The sequence below is a fragment of the Dermacentor andersoni genome, chromosome 2 (genome assembly GCF_023375885.2).
Source record: "Dermacentor andersoni chromosome 2, qqDerAnde1_hic_scaffold, whole genome shotgun sequence".
Classification (NCBI taxonomy): Eukaryota; Metazoa; Arthropoda; class Arachnida; order Ixodida; family Ixodidae; genus Dermacentor; species Dermacentor andersoni.
The window spans coordinates 222,544,363-222,563,242 of NC_092815.1; the positions used below are offsets into that span (position 1 = coordinate 222,544,363).

Sequence of the window (18,880 nt, forward strand, 5' to 3'; positions counted from 1 at the left end):
CGAAGAACTGGTCATTATTTCTGCGTGATGCTGTGCAAGCATGTGGCGTTACCTTACAACGGACACCCACAAAGTAAGTTACAATTTACTTTCAAATGAGGCATGGACATCAGAAAAAAATATATTTATATTGCCAGTTAGAGTGGTCCACGCTGCGTTTTCCCAGATGCGAACTATCCTTTATTTCTTAACAATTCCTTGCAGCACAGCGTTCTCTTTCGTCTACTGCTGTCAGGCTATCCTGCCCCCTGTAGCTGAAACCAGGATGTAATTTTTGCCTGAACTGCAGCATCACCGACAAAATGTTTCCCTGCTAAAACCATTTCAATTCGATGGAGACCCAGCAGGGTGAAGTTTTGTCAATAATGATGTGTTTCATGCAGAGGCATTCTTGTTTGTCAATGGGCGAACATTGTCATGATATCAGCATACAATACAGATGTTGTTTTATTTCCAAAATAATTCTGACAGGTGGCATTCAATCGATTAGTCTAAGTAAAAAGCACTAATTGACCAATGAGGCTGCCCTACACTATTCCCATGGTTCACATATGGAAAAACTACGTATGCATCACTCTATTCGACAATATAAACTTCTTTTTTGTGATGTCCGTGCCTCGTTTAAAATAAATTGTAACTATGGGGAAACCTCGTGTTACTGTAACAGCTGCCGCAAGAATTTCAGGGAATGTCTAATAGAAGTCTTCAGTTGTTCTTGTCAAGCTGTCCATTGGCCAACTTTTAGCGTAACGTTAGCAGGGCTTACTGAAGTACTTCTAGACGTCCATGACTACAAAATGTCTTGATCAAGACAGCTACTTGACTTTTGAATTAGCCGTTCAATACATCTTTTAGACATCAAATGGCTGCCCCCGTGTTTCGTGGGAATGGAAGGCAAGCCACGCGCGAGTACATAACGCTAATGCGTCCTTGAGAGCATAAAAAAGCATTGGAATCGTTTGTTCCAGACTGCAGTGCTGTGAAGATAGAACCCCGTACGGGCTATAAAGAGAGAGAGCGCTGCTCTGTAGACAAGAACTCTCCCAACTTTCGTAGTTGCTGGCATACACTACGGTGCTATGTTGCTCGATGTTCGCTCGCCCGTAGCGATGTATTCAACCAGTTTGTTTTATGTCGTCTCGTCTACCTGCCATTCCTTCCTCGATGATCAACGGGAAAGCTCCGCGCGAACGCTGTCGAAGTTGGCGGCCACTCGAAGTCATGGAGTTATTTAAATATAAAGCGTTAGTAATGGAAAGACTAACTTCATTCCATTCCCTAATTGTTGTAAAAAAATACGAATACTTAAAGCAATTTGAGTTAAAGGTGTATTCATTAGGTGTTCTAGAGTGCGTGTGGCATGTCGACCTAGAACGGTTCAAAGAACTTCGTACGGGTGTGTGAATGGTTTTGTCACCATGAATAAATTTGAAACAAAAACTTTAGTAGTGCTAGTTTTACCCTACTTTGCAGTGTTAATAAACCAGCTCTTTTATAATAATTCAGTAGAATCCGTTAACTTGCATTTGTTAGAAATGAACCTTATTGACTTCCTCTGCACCCCCTCTTACGAGTTCTTTTGTGTACGTAAATTAAACAATACTGGTGTACTCCAGCAATGGTCGAAGAAGCATTTTGTAGGCCAGCAGATTTGTATCTGCTGGCGCAAGAAGAAGGCGTCTTCTATGAAAGATGAGTCGCTTTGGCGCTCAGCATATACATTGATTTCCACTTGAGGTTAGGTTAACATGGTTTTCCCATCAAAGAGCGCATGTTAAAGTGACACCTAAATATTTACCCTGGAATACACAAGTAAGAGGTGTGTCATTAATAATGTAAGAAAAATCAAATATCTATTCCTTTCTGCTTACTGTTCGCATTACTGATGTTTGGGCATTTAGAGTCACCTACCACTCCTGACAACAAGAAAAGGTAGAATTTTGCACATGGTGACCATCATTGCAATTAATTTCTCGGTACGAAAAACAATCGTCAGGAAATGAACGGACATGTTACCATGTAATCGGGAAGGTAAATCGTTTATGCATATTAACTATAAAACGGGGCCCAAGACACTGCCTTGTCGCACTCCAGATGTAATGGGCGCTAAATTGGAAGCTTCGTTATGAATATACACAAATTGTGAACGGCACACGGAAGCACACTCACTCATGAGTGCACTCACATTCACTTGCACTCGTTTCAAAGGCATGAGTGCGAGTGTGTGAGTGGACGTGAGTGCGAGTGAGTTTGAGCGGAGGTGAGTGCAAGGGTGGGGCAGTGAGTGTGAGTGGAGGCGAGTGCGGGTGAGTGCCAGTGAGTGTGAGCGGAGGTGAGTACGAGCTGTAGTGTCTATTAACAGCATTTAGCCAAATGTGAGTACTCGGTTGGCAACCTGGAATAAAGTATGGGAGCTTGAGCAATGAGTACGTATCACCGTGTCACTCCAATCTAATCAATCAGACCGCATCCCGGTCTACGCGAACACTAAAATGGTGTCAGAAGTGTTACTTGGTTTAATGTGAGTGCCTAACCAACAGTCATTTCGTCGTATCATCTCTCGGCAGCAAGCGGCAACCGGCAATCGCAGCCATGGCACACGCGCTGCCTCCCTTCCCAAGTTTCGACCTTCGCGCCACAGACGCCAACAATACTGGTCACGAATGGACCAAGTGGATAGAAAGGTTCGAGAACTTTCTTTTAGCGTGTGATATCACGGCAGATGCACGCAAGAAAGCGCTCCTCCTGCACTACGTCGGCGAAGAAGTCTACGACATATTTCGCTCCCTACCCGACAGCCCTACACAAGCTGCAACAGCTACAAGCACGACCCAGACCACGCAGAGCCCATGGACGCCAGAATACGATGCCGCACGAGCGAAACTGAGTGCATACTTTGCCCCGCGAGTGAACTCCACCTTTGCAATCTACAAATTTCGCCAAGCCCAGCAAAACGTTGGTGAGCCACTGGACGCATTCTACGCACGCCTCCGGCAGCTCTCTCGCTACTGTAACTTCGAGAACGTCGATGCTGATATCGTCTCGTCTTCGCAAATATGCAATGCTTCATCCCTCACTTTACTAGACTTACTTAAACAGGGAAGAATGCTCGAGGATGTCGAACGGGATGTATCCGAAATCGAAAAGAACGTCGATAGCAATGCGGCGGTGCTCGCAGTGCACAAGGAAGGACAGCACCATGGCCAACACCAAAGAAACAGCCGACAGATGCCACGACAGACCTATGCACCGCAACGACCTCGTGTCTCATCAGCAGATTGTCGCAACTTCGGTGGCAAGTGGCCTCACCAAGGCAGACGATCAAGTTGTGCTGCATGGGTCAAGACATGTAACAAGGTTGGTCACTTTGCACGATTCGGTCGTTCAACGAGACAAATGGTACAAGCAGTGGACTGTGACAATGGTCCAAGTAGGAATTCACAGACAGTCTGCAGTAAGAAGAGTTCTAGTACGAAAGAATGTGCTGCCACCCGTGACACCAGTTCAAGCAGTGACGAGTATGTTTACGTTGCCATGACCTCACCTCAGACAGGCCCATCTCCAAAAGTTATTGTCACTGTCAACAATGTGCCGGTCACTTTCATAATCGACACAGGTGCAACAGGGTCAATTGTTGGCAAAAATGACTTTAAGAGCTATCGCCTAAAGGTGAAACTCCAGGAAACATCCATCAGAGTGTTCCCATACAAAGCAACATCTCCACTTGAACTTCTAGGCAACGTCTCTGTCACAATGAGATACAAAGATAACTGCATTGAAGAAGACATCTTTGTCATTAGCGGAAACTGTGCACAACTCTTAAGCTTCATAGCAGCATCCAACCTGGGGCTTGTCTAGATCACATACCAAGTTAATGAGCATCAAGGTGACAAGTCAATCGTGGAAGCATTTTCCAAGTTGTTTAGTGGAGTTGGAAAACTCAAAAACCAGCACATTCATCTTTTTGTGAACGACACTGTCCCACCTGTTGCACAACCACACAGGCGTATTCCGTTTGCCTTACGTGACGCCACAGAGAAAGAACTTGAACGCCTCCTGTCAGAAGACATCATTGAGCCAGCCATAGGACCTACGCCGTGGGTGTCCCCTGTGGTTATTGTGCCTAAACCGCATCAGCCTGATGAAATTCGAATCTGCATTGACATGCGTGTTGTGAACACTGCCATTCAACGTGAACGACATTTGTGCCCAACAGTGGATGACATCATTGTTGCCTTAAATGGAGCAACAATGTTCTCCAATCTTGACTTTAGGAATGGATATGATCAGTTGGAACTTGACCCTTCCTCAAGGCAACTCAACACGTTCTCAACGCATGTTGGCTTGTTTCGCTACAAACGACTGAACTTCGGCATCAGTAGTGCAGCTGAAATCTTTCAGAACACCATACGCCAAGTGCTCAACGGCATCCCCAATGTCCTGAACGTTAGTGATGATATTCTTGTTTTTGGGCAAACAAAACAGGAGCACGACATGTCCTTGGAAGCCGTTCTGCAGCTACTCCAAGAAGCTGGATTGACACTGAATGAAAAGAAGTTTCACTTTCATCAACGTGAACTGAACTTCTTTGGACTTAATTTTTCAGCTGATGGCGTTCGTCCTGATCCTAAGAAGATAGCAGCCTTCCTACAAATTAAAACACCGGGATCACCACAAGAAGTGAAGAGCCTGCTAGGAATGATCAACTATTCAGGCAGATTTCTGAGAAATCTTGCTGACCTCACACAGCCTTTACGTGAACTGACACTGAAAGATATTGTATGGGAGTGGACGGAACGACAGCAAAATGCTCTTGAGAGCCTAAAGCAAGCCATGTCCGATGCCTCCACCCTTGCTTACTTTGGCCCATCCAAACCGACAGAATTGGTGGTAGATGCAAGTCCACACGGACTGGGTGCTATCTTCACACAGCGTGACAATGAAGACATTGTAGTGATAGCTTATGCAAGTAGAGCGCTTACACCAGTTGAAAGTCGCTACTCCCAAATTGAACGTAAGATGCTCGCAGCTGTATGGGCCATGGAGCACTTCCGTCTTTACCTTTGTGGAGTCAACTTCCTTTTGCTGACTGATCACAAGCCTTTAGTGAGCATACTGGGAAACCCAAGATCATCACCATCTGCCCGCATTGAGCGCCTTGCTCTACGCATTCAACAGTACAAGTTTGTTGTACAACACACTGCAGGAAGTAGTAACTCTTCCGATTACCTTTCCAGGCATCCAGTTCCTGAAACGAAAATGTGTGCCCGCATCGACAAAGTACCTAATGAGTATTTCAACTTTATCCAGCGCCACAACATCCCAAATGCCTTTTCGGTGCAAGAAGTCGCTGATGCAACGAAAGCAGACCAGTAGCTACACTCGCTTATCAGTGCTATCCGGCACCCCACACTCACCAGCTGGGTCTCAGTTGAACTGAAGCCATTTGCATCTATAAAAACAGAACTAACAACAACGCCCGAAGGCATCGTCCTTCGAGGAACACGCCTAGTTCTTCCCCCTACCTTGCAGAAACAAGCAGTGCTGCTTGCCCACAAGGACCATCAAGGGATTGTGAAAACAAAACAAATGTTAAGAGAAAAGGTGTGGTTCCCAGACATGGATAAGCTCGTGCACACTTTGATTAAAAGCTGTCTACCATGTCAAGCAGCTGTTCCCCAAAAAAGCAAGAACCACTTGCCATGACGGAACTACCCAGTGGTCCCTGGGAAGAAGTATCAGTCGACTTTTTTGGTCCCTTCCCAGATGGAAAGTACGCTATGGTGGTGTTAGATGACTTCTCACGATACCCAGTGGTACAAGCCATACATTCCACAAGTGCAAACAATGTGCTTCCCTCCCTGCGACAAGTGTTCGCCAGTTTGGAATCCCTGCACAGGTAAAAAGTGACAATGGGCCACCATTCCAAGGCAAAGAGTTTGCTTGCTGCATTTCCAAAGAATTAGGATTTCGGCATCATCGGATCACACCTTTGTGGCCTCAAGCTGATTGCGAAGCTGAGCGGTTCATGAGAACATTGAAAAAGGATGTTCACACTAGTCAGCTTGAGAACACAAATTGGAAAGTAGAGCTCGACACTTTCCTGATGTCATGCAGGTCCTCAAAACACTTGACTACAGGAAGATCACCGTGTGAACTGCTGTTTGGCAGACCGATGAGAAATATTCTGCCTTGCTTTGTTTAAGCTGCTTCGGAAACGGAAGTCGTAACAAAGTTGAAAACAACTGTGCACAAGTTCACTTTCGTACTATGATCCAGGCCCTCATACCATTGTCAGCGTTCATGAATCAGAAATCAAGGCATCGAGAGGGATTAGAGTAAAAACGCGCCACTCAAGTTTTTTTCAGACATGCCTCTGGCCTTAAACAAGCACCAGCCAAAACATAATCTGACTGTGATGACATCATATATCCTCTACCCACCTTAGTGCCAGATCCTGCACCATCTGCATTGCACCAGAGTTCTCCAAGAGAGCGCTACCCAAAGAGAAACAGAAAGCCTCCACGCCATCTTTCTGATTTCGCAACCTGACATTGTGACTGTTCGTTCGTAGGAGACATTCACGACTTTTCAACAGTGAAGTTTTCCGTTTATGACTTCCCTAATTACATTGTGTCCGCATTCATTTCACTTTCCCCAAGGATGGTAATGTAGCGTCTATTATCAGCATTTAGCCAAATGTGAGTACTCGGTTGGCAACCTGGAATAAAGTATGGGCATAGAGTTTCTCGCTATAACACCTAGAGGGTAATCTGGCGCCACCGTCTATGGGAGTTTCTTAAGGGGGCATCGTGCCGTCATGGGAATGACGGTATAGGCGCCGTGCACGCCAACGGACGCGCCACTGGTGGCGGCCTTGCGCAGAACACGCGGGAGAGGAGCCTGGCGCGCGCCGTAGTTTGTTGTGTCGTTCATCGTGCTTCTCTGTCTTATTCACGTTTTCAGAGCAAGATAGGCAACACCATTCGCACGTGTAGGGTGGCCAAAGCTTCACGGAATGTCGAAGAATTGTTGCAGGGTGGGGGGCTCAAATACCGCTGAAGGCGTGCCGGCGATAAGGTTCTAATCATTCCCGGCAAAGCCTCATCAGCGGGAGCAACGGTAGCAAAAGTGGATCGTCGCTTCGAAGGGAAATTTCTTGTTCTCATCCTTTCCTTTGTCTCGTCGGTGTTTTTTCCCACTCGATCATAGTTAGACGCGTGAGCAACGAAGTTTGTCTGCAGTGCAGCATGAGGTTTAAAGGCATTTCGCTAAAGTTCGGAATGCTGTTTGCCGCTTATATTGTTTTCCGCTTCTTTGCCGCGTTGCGCTAGCTAGGTAGCACGACTGCACGAGCGCATTGCGTTGTATGTTAAAGCTACCGAAGTTTGCAAGAACTGAAATTGTTGGTTTCATGTGGCGCGGTAAATCTTCGCACCAGCTGTCGCGCACTTCATGTTTTTCCATCTATTTTATGCGTGGCTTCGCACATGTTTAACTGTTGCTAGTTGCTCCATGCATAACTCTTGTCGATTCTTTTGAGCTGCGAAGTTTTCACCCTGCCTTGTTTGTAAAGGGTATAAATCACGCTTTGTCTTATCGGAATGATTCCAAGGAAGTGCTTCTTTAACAGCTTTATTCTTTTCGCCCGAGGGCATCTTAGATATTGTTTGCGTTTTGGGAAATGTGTTTAGAAAATAGGTAGTTCAGGGCGAGAATTTCTAATAGCTGCTGCATATGGTATTTTTGTTCTATTTCTCGCTGAAAAGTTCGCGTCCCGTTTCGGAATGGGAAGTCATCACACCTCGATGCTGCCTGTGCAAACTTAACACGCCCAGTGATTTGTGATTTCTTTGTTTCACAACGTAGTCCTTTCTTGCATGCGAGTTTTGTACTAAACTGAATTCTTTCTTACACTTACGCTGCAGACGACTAAACCGGGCCTTGCCGCCAGCGCTCATCTACTTTGACTGGCCTTTAAATATATCATGTGGCACCTCTCTCTAGTAATATAAAAAAGCACTGAAAAGTTAGTCAGTCTTTAGCTTTGTACGTTTCGAAGCAGCTCCCTTGGGGAATTTAAAATTGCACAAACTGCAGCGGGAACGGTAGTCCATCGGCGTATGCAGCAGAATTGCATCGGCGGTACAGCACTAACGCGCGCTTTTATTAACCTACATGTGTGTTTGGTGACTTCGTTCGTATGTTACGCGTTTCCATCAATACATTGGCAATTACTCTTCTTGAGGCGACTTCGACTGCACTTATTCGGCGATGTCACATGTATTCATCGGTAGAAAAATCACAACGGCATATGCAGAGATTGCACCGTGCGGATTTGTTTGATATAAGTCTGCACTAACGACGGGTGCTTACTAGTCAGGTACAGAAGCAGCATTGCCGCAAGGGTAGAATAAAAAAAACCATAGAGAGATCGCATCACTCAACAAAATTAACGGCTAGTGAACATGAGCTCCACGTCATGTAAATAGGGTTCATGGCGTTTGTCTGCGGGACACACCTTGCACGTATGTGGACCATGTTGTCCCAAACACCGGTAATATCGTGTTCATACCCGCTCGCACAGAGGTCAGCATCTTCCGTGCAGCTGTCACCGCAGAAGAAGCAGCCTGGCACCCGAACAAAGGAGAAATCGCAGCCGCGAACTTCAGCCATCCTTGCTGCAAAGGGTTGTCGTCTGCTACTGCTCCCGCGTGTACTGTTGGAAGCGTCCGCTAGGTGGCTTTCAGTGGCGCCTCTATAGGCGGTGCACGAGGCGTATATGTGTCTGCGAGGCTCGTGTTGGCTGGTGTTGTAAGGGGCTTCGTCTAAAACGTGGATATGGCTACGCAAATAACGCGTTTTCAAAGTAAAATCTTCATAAGATGTTTCCATTCACGCATATTACATCTTTACTCACCCACAATGCATGACCAAGCGAAGAAAAGCAAGAACAGACGACCAACTGTTTCAAAGCGAGCTCGAACCTTGTCGTCTGTCCTCCAACTTTAGCGGCCCGCTGATACTTTTTACGTAACATGTAGTCGTACACACAATAACAAGTTCTTATAGTTAAACAAAACATGTTTTCGCATAATAATAAAGCTGAAAGAGCTTTTCACGTGCTGTTCTAGTAGAAAATGAATCAGTGTATGAATCAGTGTGACAGACGGAACGGTACTTGCCAAGCGCGTCTTCAAGGTGTCCTGGTCCAAGAGAACGATGCCAATCCGAAGTCACAATATACCGGCATTCCCATGCATACCACAGCGCAGCAGCGCCAGGTTTCCCTCTAGGTAATGTAGTGAGAAACTCTATGAGTATGGGAGCTTGAGCAATGAGTGCGTATCACCGTGTCATTCCAATGTAATCAATCAGACCGCATTCTGGTCTACGCGAACACTAAACGAGTGTGAGTGAGTGCAAGTGATCGTGAGTGCTACTGCGAGTGCCAGTGAGTGTGAGTGGAGGCTAGTGCGAATGAGTGCCAGTGATTGTGAGTGGAGGCCAGTGCGAGTGAGTAAGCGGAGGTGACTGCGAGTGAGTGCCAGTGAGTGTGAATGGACGTGAGTGCGAGTGTCAGTGTGAGTGAGTGCCAGTGAATGCGGGTGCCAGTGAGTGTGGGTGGAGGTGAGTGCGAGTGAGTGCCAGTGATTGTGAGTGGAGGTGAGTGCCATTGAGTGTGAGCGGAGGTGAGTGCGAGTGCCAGTGAGGGCCAGTGAGTGAGTGGAGGCGAGTGCGAGTGAGTGGAAGTGAGTGAGAGTGCCAGTGAGTGTGAGTGGAGGTGAGTGTGAGTGGAGGTGAGTACGAGTGAGTGCCAATGATTGTGAGTGCAGGTGAGTGCTAGTGCGAATGCCAGTGAGTGTGAGCGGAGGTGAGTGCGAGTGTCAGTGTGAGGGAGTGTCAGCGAGTGCGTGTTTGTGAGTGCCAGTGAGTGTGAGTGGAGGCGAGTGCGAGTGAGTGACAGAGAGTGAGAGCGCAGGTGAGTGCGAGTGAGTGCCAGTGATTGTGAGTGGAAGTGAGTGCCAGTGAGTGTGAGTGGAGGTGAGTGTGAGTGGAAGTGGATGCGAGTGCCAGTGATTGTGAGTGCGAGTGAGTGCCAGTGAGTGTGAGCGGAGGTTAGTGCTAATGCGAGTGAGGGCCACTGAGTGTGAGTGGAGATGAGTGCGAGCGCCAGTGAGTGCGAGTGGAGGAGAGTGCGAGTGAGTGCCAGTGGTATTGTGAGTGGAGGTGAGTGCGAGTGAGTGCGAAGTGAGCGCTTGTGAATGTGAATGGAGGTGAGCGTGAACGTGAGTGCGGGGCCTGGAACAATTATGGTGAGTGAGTGTGAGTGAGTATTCTCCCACACTACCGACCTATGGTCAACGGAGACAAACGTTCCCCATTACTAAAAAAATACGATCACGTGCGAACGAGCAATAGTGTAAGTAGCGTGAAAGTTTCGATCATTACAGGAAGCTTAGACGTAAGCTAGATCTTACCATCATAATAACATTCATCCGACCACGTGCAAACCACTCCAAGATTCGTTATCCCGAGAAACTCGCACGGCAATTTTTGACACGGATATAGCAGCCGTAAGGACAAGTGTCGTAAGATTCAATAGCGCGGCCGGCCAATTAACCATCACGTGCATCAAGTGCTCCGATCGTTATAGCTGTTCGATCATCTCCAAAACCACGATTTCCACGTTTTATAAGAATCCCATTCTTCTGCGTAACGCCCTACGTGGTATTCAGAGTATTGAAATAAATAAATTAATTATTTATTTAAAACAAGTTCACTTAATCCCTCCTCACGCAGTTTTACGATTGCCATCGCGACCGTTAGGCCAAAAAAACGCCACTGGCAGACGAAGCTCAAACGACTTGGTTACTCACTACGAGCGCGTGACAGAAAGTGGCAACTCAAACAAACTTTCATATTAAAACATGCTACCACGTGCTAATCAACGCAGGCGTTACAGAGCTCAGGCGTGGAGTTGACCTTAACTTCGTGCTAGCATGCACTCGTTCGCCTGTAAATAAGCAGAAGTCTAACTAAAGTCACGCAAAGTTTTCGTTATTCCGACAACGTGCACGACACTGGTTGACAAAAACAAATACAAGCCCTTAAGACACGCCTGGTAAAATTCAGCAGCGCAACCGGCCATCACGTGCAGCAAGGTCTCCGATCACGATATAAATGCCATCAAAAGTTATGTTGTTGCAAATGTACACAGTTTTACGATTACCTTCGTAATCGTGGTTGCCCTAACAAAAACGCCAACAGCACCGATACGAAGTTTATGCGACACGGCTACCATTACGAGCCCGTGAGAGAAACATTCAACTTCGAGAAAAACAATCACTGGTACGTACTAAAAAAATACGACCACGTGCGAACGAGCAATGAAGTCAGCGCCAACGTTTCGGTCTTCACGTGCACCTGAGGAGTAAACTTCACTTGATGTCACCACCAGCATCCGTTCACATGTAAGTAAGCAGAAGTCTAACAAGTATCCCAAGAGTTTCGATATTGCAAGAATCGTGTACGGCCCTGTTTGGCAGGAGCAATATACCAGCCCTAAAAAGAGATGCGGTAAAATTCAGCAGCGCGGCAGGCCATAATACGTAGCATGTGCTCCTACCGTAATACAAATGCATATAAAGTTCAGTTATTCCAACCTTACGCAGTTGCGCAATTGCTATCGCAATCGCGGTTACACAAACAAAACACAAACGAAACTTAAGCGATGCTATACCGGAAAGTACGTGTCGGGAATTATTATTTTATTATTATTCGCCACTGTTCACGAAAGACACAGCGGTAACTCTCGCGGGCCCATTCTGTGGACTGTATGGTAGTTAGCGGTTCTAAAGTTTCGTATTCAGAATTTTATTTTTTCGGCGGATCTTAGCACTGCACAGAAAAAATTATAGTACAGAGTAAGCTCGGAAGCTTCCAGAAAAGTAGTACAATGTGACCAAACGCATCACAATGGATGGTCAATCGCCGAATGATGTTACCGTGGCCGCAAACCATGGGGACGTACTACGCCTGGCATTCGATTACGCGCAGACACGACGATACATTAGTCTAAAAGGTTGCTGGGCTGCTAATATAAAAACACCGACTCCAGGAACTGACACTTGCCTCTTGATAGGCGTAAGACGTACAGGTACCGCAGAAACGGAGCTCCAAAGCGCACAAGGAAAACGTTTTCCGGAACAGACAAACGTTCACGCTGGAACTCATGGGCACATGACATGACCACCACGTCCAAAGAAAACGCGCAGTCTGAGTACGAGGCGCACCAAACATGACAAATGACCACAAGAAGGGCGAAGAGGTCCAATAAAACGGCGGCGTTAAGTCATGTGACCGACTACGCGCAAATCAGCGCAAGACATGTGCAACAGAAAGTGGCAATTCGACTGGGTGTAGGCAGTCGCTGCTCTCTTCTAGGGAAGGAGTCGCAGTACTAGCAGGGGTAGCACACTCTCAAGTTCAACAAATGGCCACAGAGGGCGAAAAAATCGACCGCGCGCCGCTGCTAACAAAGCCGACGTAGTAGCATCACTTCGGGATGCGTTCGTTAGTTCCAACATTTCCCAGTAGAGGCGTCGTAATAAGCGCAATTTTATCTTACAAACTTTCTCTTACAATTACCGAAGCATTTTCTTTTACATAAAAACAGGGCAAAATTAGCATTGCTAATTAGATATTGTACTCTTTGTTAGTAAGTTTATTGTTTCTTCGCCATTATAAACGCAAATAGCGTTCAGCATCATCGATCTTTCACGTGACCTCTGGCCTGGATTTAAAATTTTTACCGGTATTTCCGAGTGCACGGCGGCACGGATTCATTCGTTCGTACACTCAAGACTGGTTGCTTCTTTGTTTCTAAAACTAGTTTCTTGCGCTTCGATGTCTCGCGTTATTTAACTTGGGGTGAAGTTACGTGTTTGCAAGCGGACATGTAAGCCCGGCAGTTGGGTTTCGGTCGTGAGCCATTCGGAACAGGTCTGCATCGAAACGGGAGCTGGATTTTGCTGCGGCTGACAACGGCAATAACGGTGAGTCGTTTAACACCGCTGCTTGAATCGTTATATAATATCCGTCTCATTACCTTCCAGGCGGGCACAAGTTAACGAACTAGATCCTGCATTACATATGGGCAGTGAGGATCTCAGTTGCTGTTTCCTAAATAAACCTTTACTTGCGAGGCTGTCGTTTGGTTTACACACACAACCAGGAAAGAAAGAGCGATATCGGAACGCGCGTCTCATTTTTCATGTTATTGTAGCCGTGGTTGTAGGTGACTGAGTAGCCTTATCAATATACATATTAAACTTTTTTTTCGAGTCGGCCGGCAACGTCTTTCGTCCACAAAACCGAATAATCCTTTGGTAAAATGAAGTGAAAGTACAGAATTTAATGTATTAAACAGTTGCAAGCATGATAATTCACCCATATTTCGTACTTGTTGGTTTCAAATGTTCTTGCTGTTCAGATTGGTTTACCGTAGGGCATTTATTTTTGCAGTAGTGAAGCGGTGCATCACGTTCGTGCAGAAAAATAATGCATCAGTTCTAATAGCTTCATGACTTTCATGCATTTGCTTGTGGAACTAGCAGTGTGATCACTTCTAGTGCATAAATGAACCCACAAATGTTCTCATTTGTGATCTTAATAGTACTTGCGCTGTTGACATGCATTGTAGCTAGGCAGACATCAATTTTATGGGCAATAGCAATATTTATTTAACATGCTGCTTAAGCACCCTAGAACAGACAGTGTACATTTGCATGTGTTCTGTAGTCGCAAATCATTACAACATATATGTCACACCTTTTTGCATTTCATCTTGCAAAACTTTGCTTTTTCAATTTCTGATTCAGTCAAAATTTCTGTTCCAGACATGCAGTAATGAGGACGGCACCAGTATAAAGCAACACACTCCACGCACTAAACAGAAGCTGCTGCCTGCTACAACAAGGTCATTGTGTGGACATTGGCTACTACTACAAGGTAAACAACACATGGTTCAGAAATAAATATGTTTGATATATGCTGTATTGGCTTGCTGTTTGCAGCAGATATGAATGTTTGTTCATATTTATGGTTCAGTATAATTGGTTCGAACATATAAAACACACATAAATTTGGCTAATCTGTGCTGTATCTCATGTGTCACCGTTTTGCCCCAACAGAGTCTATGCCAAGCACATCTTGGTCATCACAGGAGCTCCTATCTGCGCCAACAGGAAGGGGCTGGAGCCGAATTTGCAAGGCTTTTACACCAAGAACAAAGAAGCACATGCAGAAGAATATGAATGAGATATCAAGTCTGCAGAGGACTGTGTCAAGACTGAAAAGAGCTTCAGCCACCATTCCACCAGCACGGACATTTGGCTGAGTCATCCAGGTAACTCAAAAAGGACTTTCTAGAAATTCTTCGTCTTCAGCTGCACCTGCTACATCTGACCAAGCACGGACGACGCTGGCCAAAAGATTGAGTTCCATCAGTTTGCCCTTAATCAGCTTCCTAGCCATGTTAATTCTGTTTGTGCCAAGTGTAATTTTTCTTCTATAAATGCAAGCTTTCTCATTGCCCATTTTTGTTAGAGGTCATTCATCCTCATCCAAATATAAAGGTCAACCGATTCTTCGCTGATACTTAATACCAGTCACTGTCTAGCAGCCTAACATATCTGTAGCAGTATCTTCTAGTGTATGTTGTCATGCGCAATTCCTCTCCTGAAATAGCTGATGCAGCATCGGCATGCGTCTTGCATTAACCTATGCACATGTGCTATGCACCATTTTACTTTTCTTGGATGTTTTTAGCCTTCAATGCTTGCAGAGTAGAGTGGCTTCTCTCTTGAATGCAAGCTTTCTCATTTTCCATATTCCTGGTCTCGTTGATGATTGCTCCTCTTCCTTGATAGCCTGGGTCTTTGTGCAAGCTACAGTGAAGTGATTGATTGCAGAATCTGGTTTTGCTGCCACACTTGGTTGTGGTAACTGTGTTACGTTTCTCAGATGTGGGGGCCTGGTCAGTTGCATTGGTAAGCAGTTTCTCGAGGTAAGCATTTGCTCCTGCAGTCCGCAAAGCGACATAGACTCCCAGTATACACACACCGTAACTGGTGTGCCCCGTTCGTTCTGGCCTGCTGCAGCCATGGGCAAATTGTGCTTGTGGCCTACCTCGGCCATGATTTGCTCAAGACGGAGACCAGCATATGTGCTTACATGGTTCGAAGTGTATGAAGTTGATAGCCGTATGGGTGGAAAGGCCCGCAAGAATGGCTGCCGAAGGTGATGCCCACAAAAGCGACTTGTCCACATTGCGACAAAGTGGGACACAAAGTGTGAGCCACACATAGCGGCCCCCGAAAGAAAATAAATGTGCAGGTTGGAAAGGAGTTAACGCTAAAATGCCGGGTAGTCCATGTCGCTGTGTTGGTTGCGGCAGCAGATGCCTGCGTCACCTGATTGCTTCGCAATGGAAGTTGCTCATCTTCAACGGCAACTGTTGGTTCAAATAGGTGCGAGGCTCTGTCCAATCTGTTTGTACCGCAGGTTGTCGCTCGTTACCAGACCAGCACATGTGACAAAGGCAAGCATTATGCCTATAAGATGGTTCGTAGCCAATGTATAATGTATTGTCTGAACCTCATGCGGTGACTGATTTCTGTTTAATTTTGCTGTTATGTCACTTGGTTACAGTCGCAGTTTTATGTTTTTCGAATATTGCGGCCTGGTCGGTTGCACTGGGAAGCAGCCTCTCGTAGTAAGCATTTGATCCTGCAGTCTGCACAGCGACATAGACTCCCAATTTACGCACACCGTGATTCGTGCTCCCCGTTCACCCTTTCCTGCTGCAGCCATGGGCAAATTGTGCCTCTGGCCTTTCTCGGCCGCGATTAGGCATGAACGGAGACCAGCATAAGTGCTTACATGGTCGGACGTGTATGAAGTTGGGTGGAAAGGCCCGCAAAAGTGGCTGATCAAGGTGATGCCCACGAAAGCGACTTGTCCATATTGAGACAATGTGGGACACCAAGTGTGAGCCACACATTAGCGGCCTCCAAAAGAAAAGAAACATGCAGGCTGGAAAGGAGTCAATGCTAAAATGATGGGTAGTCCATGTCGCTGTGTAGGCTGCGGCAGCAGATGCCTGCGTCACCCGATTGCTTTGCACTACAAGTTGCTTATCTTTAACAGCGACTGTCGCCGCAAACAGGTGGGACACTCTGTCCAATCTGTTTCTGCTGCTGGTTGTTGCTCGTTAGTAGACCACCACGTGCGACGAAGGCAGGCACTACGCCTGTAGGTAGGCAGCTCAATGTACCCTAAGAGACCCGTGTATGTGAATGCTCACTGTTGCCATATGGTTCGTCGCCAATGTATAATGTATTGTCTGAACCTCATGCGGTGACTGATTGCTGTTTAATTTTGCTGTTATGTCACTTGGTTATGGTCGCAGTGTTATGTTTTTCGAATATTGCGGCCTGGTCGGTTGCACTGGGAAGCAGTCTCTCGAAGTAAGCATTCGCTCCTGCAGCCTGCACAGCGACATAGACTCCCAATTTTCATGCACCGTGATTCGTGCTCCCCGTTCGCGCTTTCCTGCTGCAGCAATGGGCATATTGTGCCTCTGGCCTTTCTCGGCCGCGATTAGGCATGAACGGAGACCAGCATACGTGCTTACATAGTCCGATGCGTATGAAGTTGATAGCCAGATGGTTGGAAAGGCCCGCAAAAGTAGCTGATGGAGGCGATGCCCACGAAAGCGACTTGTGCATGGTGAGACAATGTGAGACACCAAGTGTGAGCCACACATTAGCGGCCCCCGAAAGAAAAGAAACGTGCAGGTTGGAAAGGAGTGAACGGCTAAAATCTGGGGTAGCCCATGTCGCTGTGTAGGCTGCGGCAGCAGATGCCTGCGTCTCCCGATTGCTTCGCAATGCAATTTGGGCATTTTTAACGGCGACTGTCGCTGCAAACAAGTGGCACACTCTGTCCAATATGTTTCCGCTGCTGGTTGTTGCTCGTTAACCTGACCACCACGTGCGACGACGACGGTGAGCCGTTTACGAGCTCGCGTCAATGATTCCAGCGTATCTCGACATGCAAATTTTATTTCTGCTATTGCACGAGAATGTACACTGCTTGTCTTCTGCCAATAAAGTCGCGCGTTCTGTTCACTCACTTGTGGCTTGTTTGTATGGGCGTCAGTAGAGGCTCTTGGCAATTAGAACGCACCAGCTACGCGGCAGCGAAGACATTGAGGCATGCCGCATAGCCTGCAGGGCAAGCACGGCGCGAACCAGCGTACGCGACCGGCAAAAAACGGCCATATTGAATTTTGCTCTAAAAAAAAATGTGCACTTCCGCTTCCGGAGTGAGCAACGTCATCTGGCGTCCCCCAAAGTAAGTTCCATGCGCTGCCGCTGCTTATTTTCGAACCACGGTGGAAGGTACAGTTTCCCTTCTCTAAGTTTGTTCTTTATTCTATGGTACTAGGCTTTCTCGACACGTTCTAAGAGCGCAGGACACGCTTGAGCGATTTATTTGGTTACGCCTTGCGGTAGGTGGTAATGCCCAGCTGAGCCGGTGCTCTGCCTACCGCTGTGCGACGTTTCCTCCCGTTGTGCTTGTGCAGTTTCGGTCGTTCATTGCAACTTCTCCACTTATCGTCTTCATTGGAAGCTTGATCCTGAGTGTGGCAGCTTCATTGTACTGGCTGACATGTCTTTTTGGAAGAGCGTGCCCTGAAGGCAGCCGTGGAAGAAACTTCTGCGATATGGTCATTCCACGATAGGGTCACGTAGCACGTGTTGGATTGTGTGTGTTGGTCCCAAATATGTCCGGTATGAGACATCCCGCTGAAAACCTCCTTCGGGCATCCATAGGATTAAAGTTTGGAATTTGTTTACATCCCAAAAATTCAATCCTGTGGATGTCCGAAGGATGTGTTAAACAGGACGTCCCGAAATTAATGTCATCTTGTTATCCACTGGACGTCCTAGCCGGAACGTTCGGATTTAATCGACATGTCCAAAGGATATTCGTAGTCCAATGGGATGTAATGCGTAGGGTATATAACCGGCGGACTATTAGAGTTACAGGATGGGTACCAAAGGAAGGGAAGCGCAGACGAGGACGGCAGGAAATTAGGCGGAGTGATGAAATTACGAAATTTGCAGGCGAAAGTTGCAGTCAGCTAGCGCAAGACGGGGGTAACTGAAGGCCGCTTTCGTCCTGCAGTGGACATCAAAAGAGGCTGATGATGATAGCGGTTAAATAACAGCACGACAAAGTTGTATTAGCAGGCTTAGGATGATTAAAATCGTAGCTATGTTCCGCGGCATAGCTGAAGGAGGAATTTTATTTTTGCTGCGTCAGACTTCATTGACCAAAGAACTTCCTGACTGGCCAACAGCGTGCGTATGTAGGAGCTCCAGATTGCGCTCACAACGACCGCAGACAAAGCCTGATAGATGACGATCCTCTCACGGAAATTCCGACATGTATTGGTATTGAGATGAAGACAAGGACGCATACAGTAAGGGACATCCCTTACTGCGTCCTTATCTTGAATTCCGCGCAGTCCTCGCAGTATGAACCAACTCGCTCAACAACCAGTCTTATTGAATCACATTGGCATTAGCTTATCTTGTATTTGTAGTACAATATATTTATGGCTCCCATAGCAGTTTATAATGGGGAATTCGCATTGGATACGCATTAGTTTGTAGGTAATTTCTAGTGGTGCATTGGTACTGCTTACCTGATAGACTAATAGAAATATGTACCAAGCTCGCAGTCAATTACGACACAGCTTTCTGGCCTTATTGTAAGTTGCAGTAGCAGACTATAAGGTCATGCA

The 18,880-nt window shown here is 46.5% G+C and overlaps 1 long non-coding RNA gene and 1 pseudogene across 1 annotated transcript; both read left to right on the plus strand.

The window, feature by feature from the left end:
• The first annotated feature begins 2,592 nt into the window (after positions 1–2,592).
• Positions 2,593–3,353, plus strand: LOC126539991 (uncharacterized; annotated as a pseudogene).
• A 9,132-nt stretch (positions 3,354–12,485) lies between these two features.
• LOC140216017 (uncharacterized) lies at positions 12,486–17,195 on the plus strand. The gene is made up of 2 exons (XR_011892662.1): positions 12,486–13,058; positions 13,902–17,195. It is a non-coding gene; the product is annotated as an uncharacterized lncRNA (long non-coding RNA).
• The last annotated feature ends 1,685 nt before the right edge of the window (positions 17,196–18,880 follow it).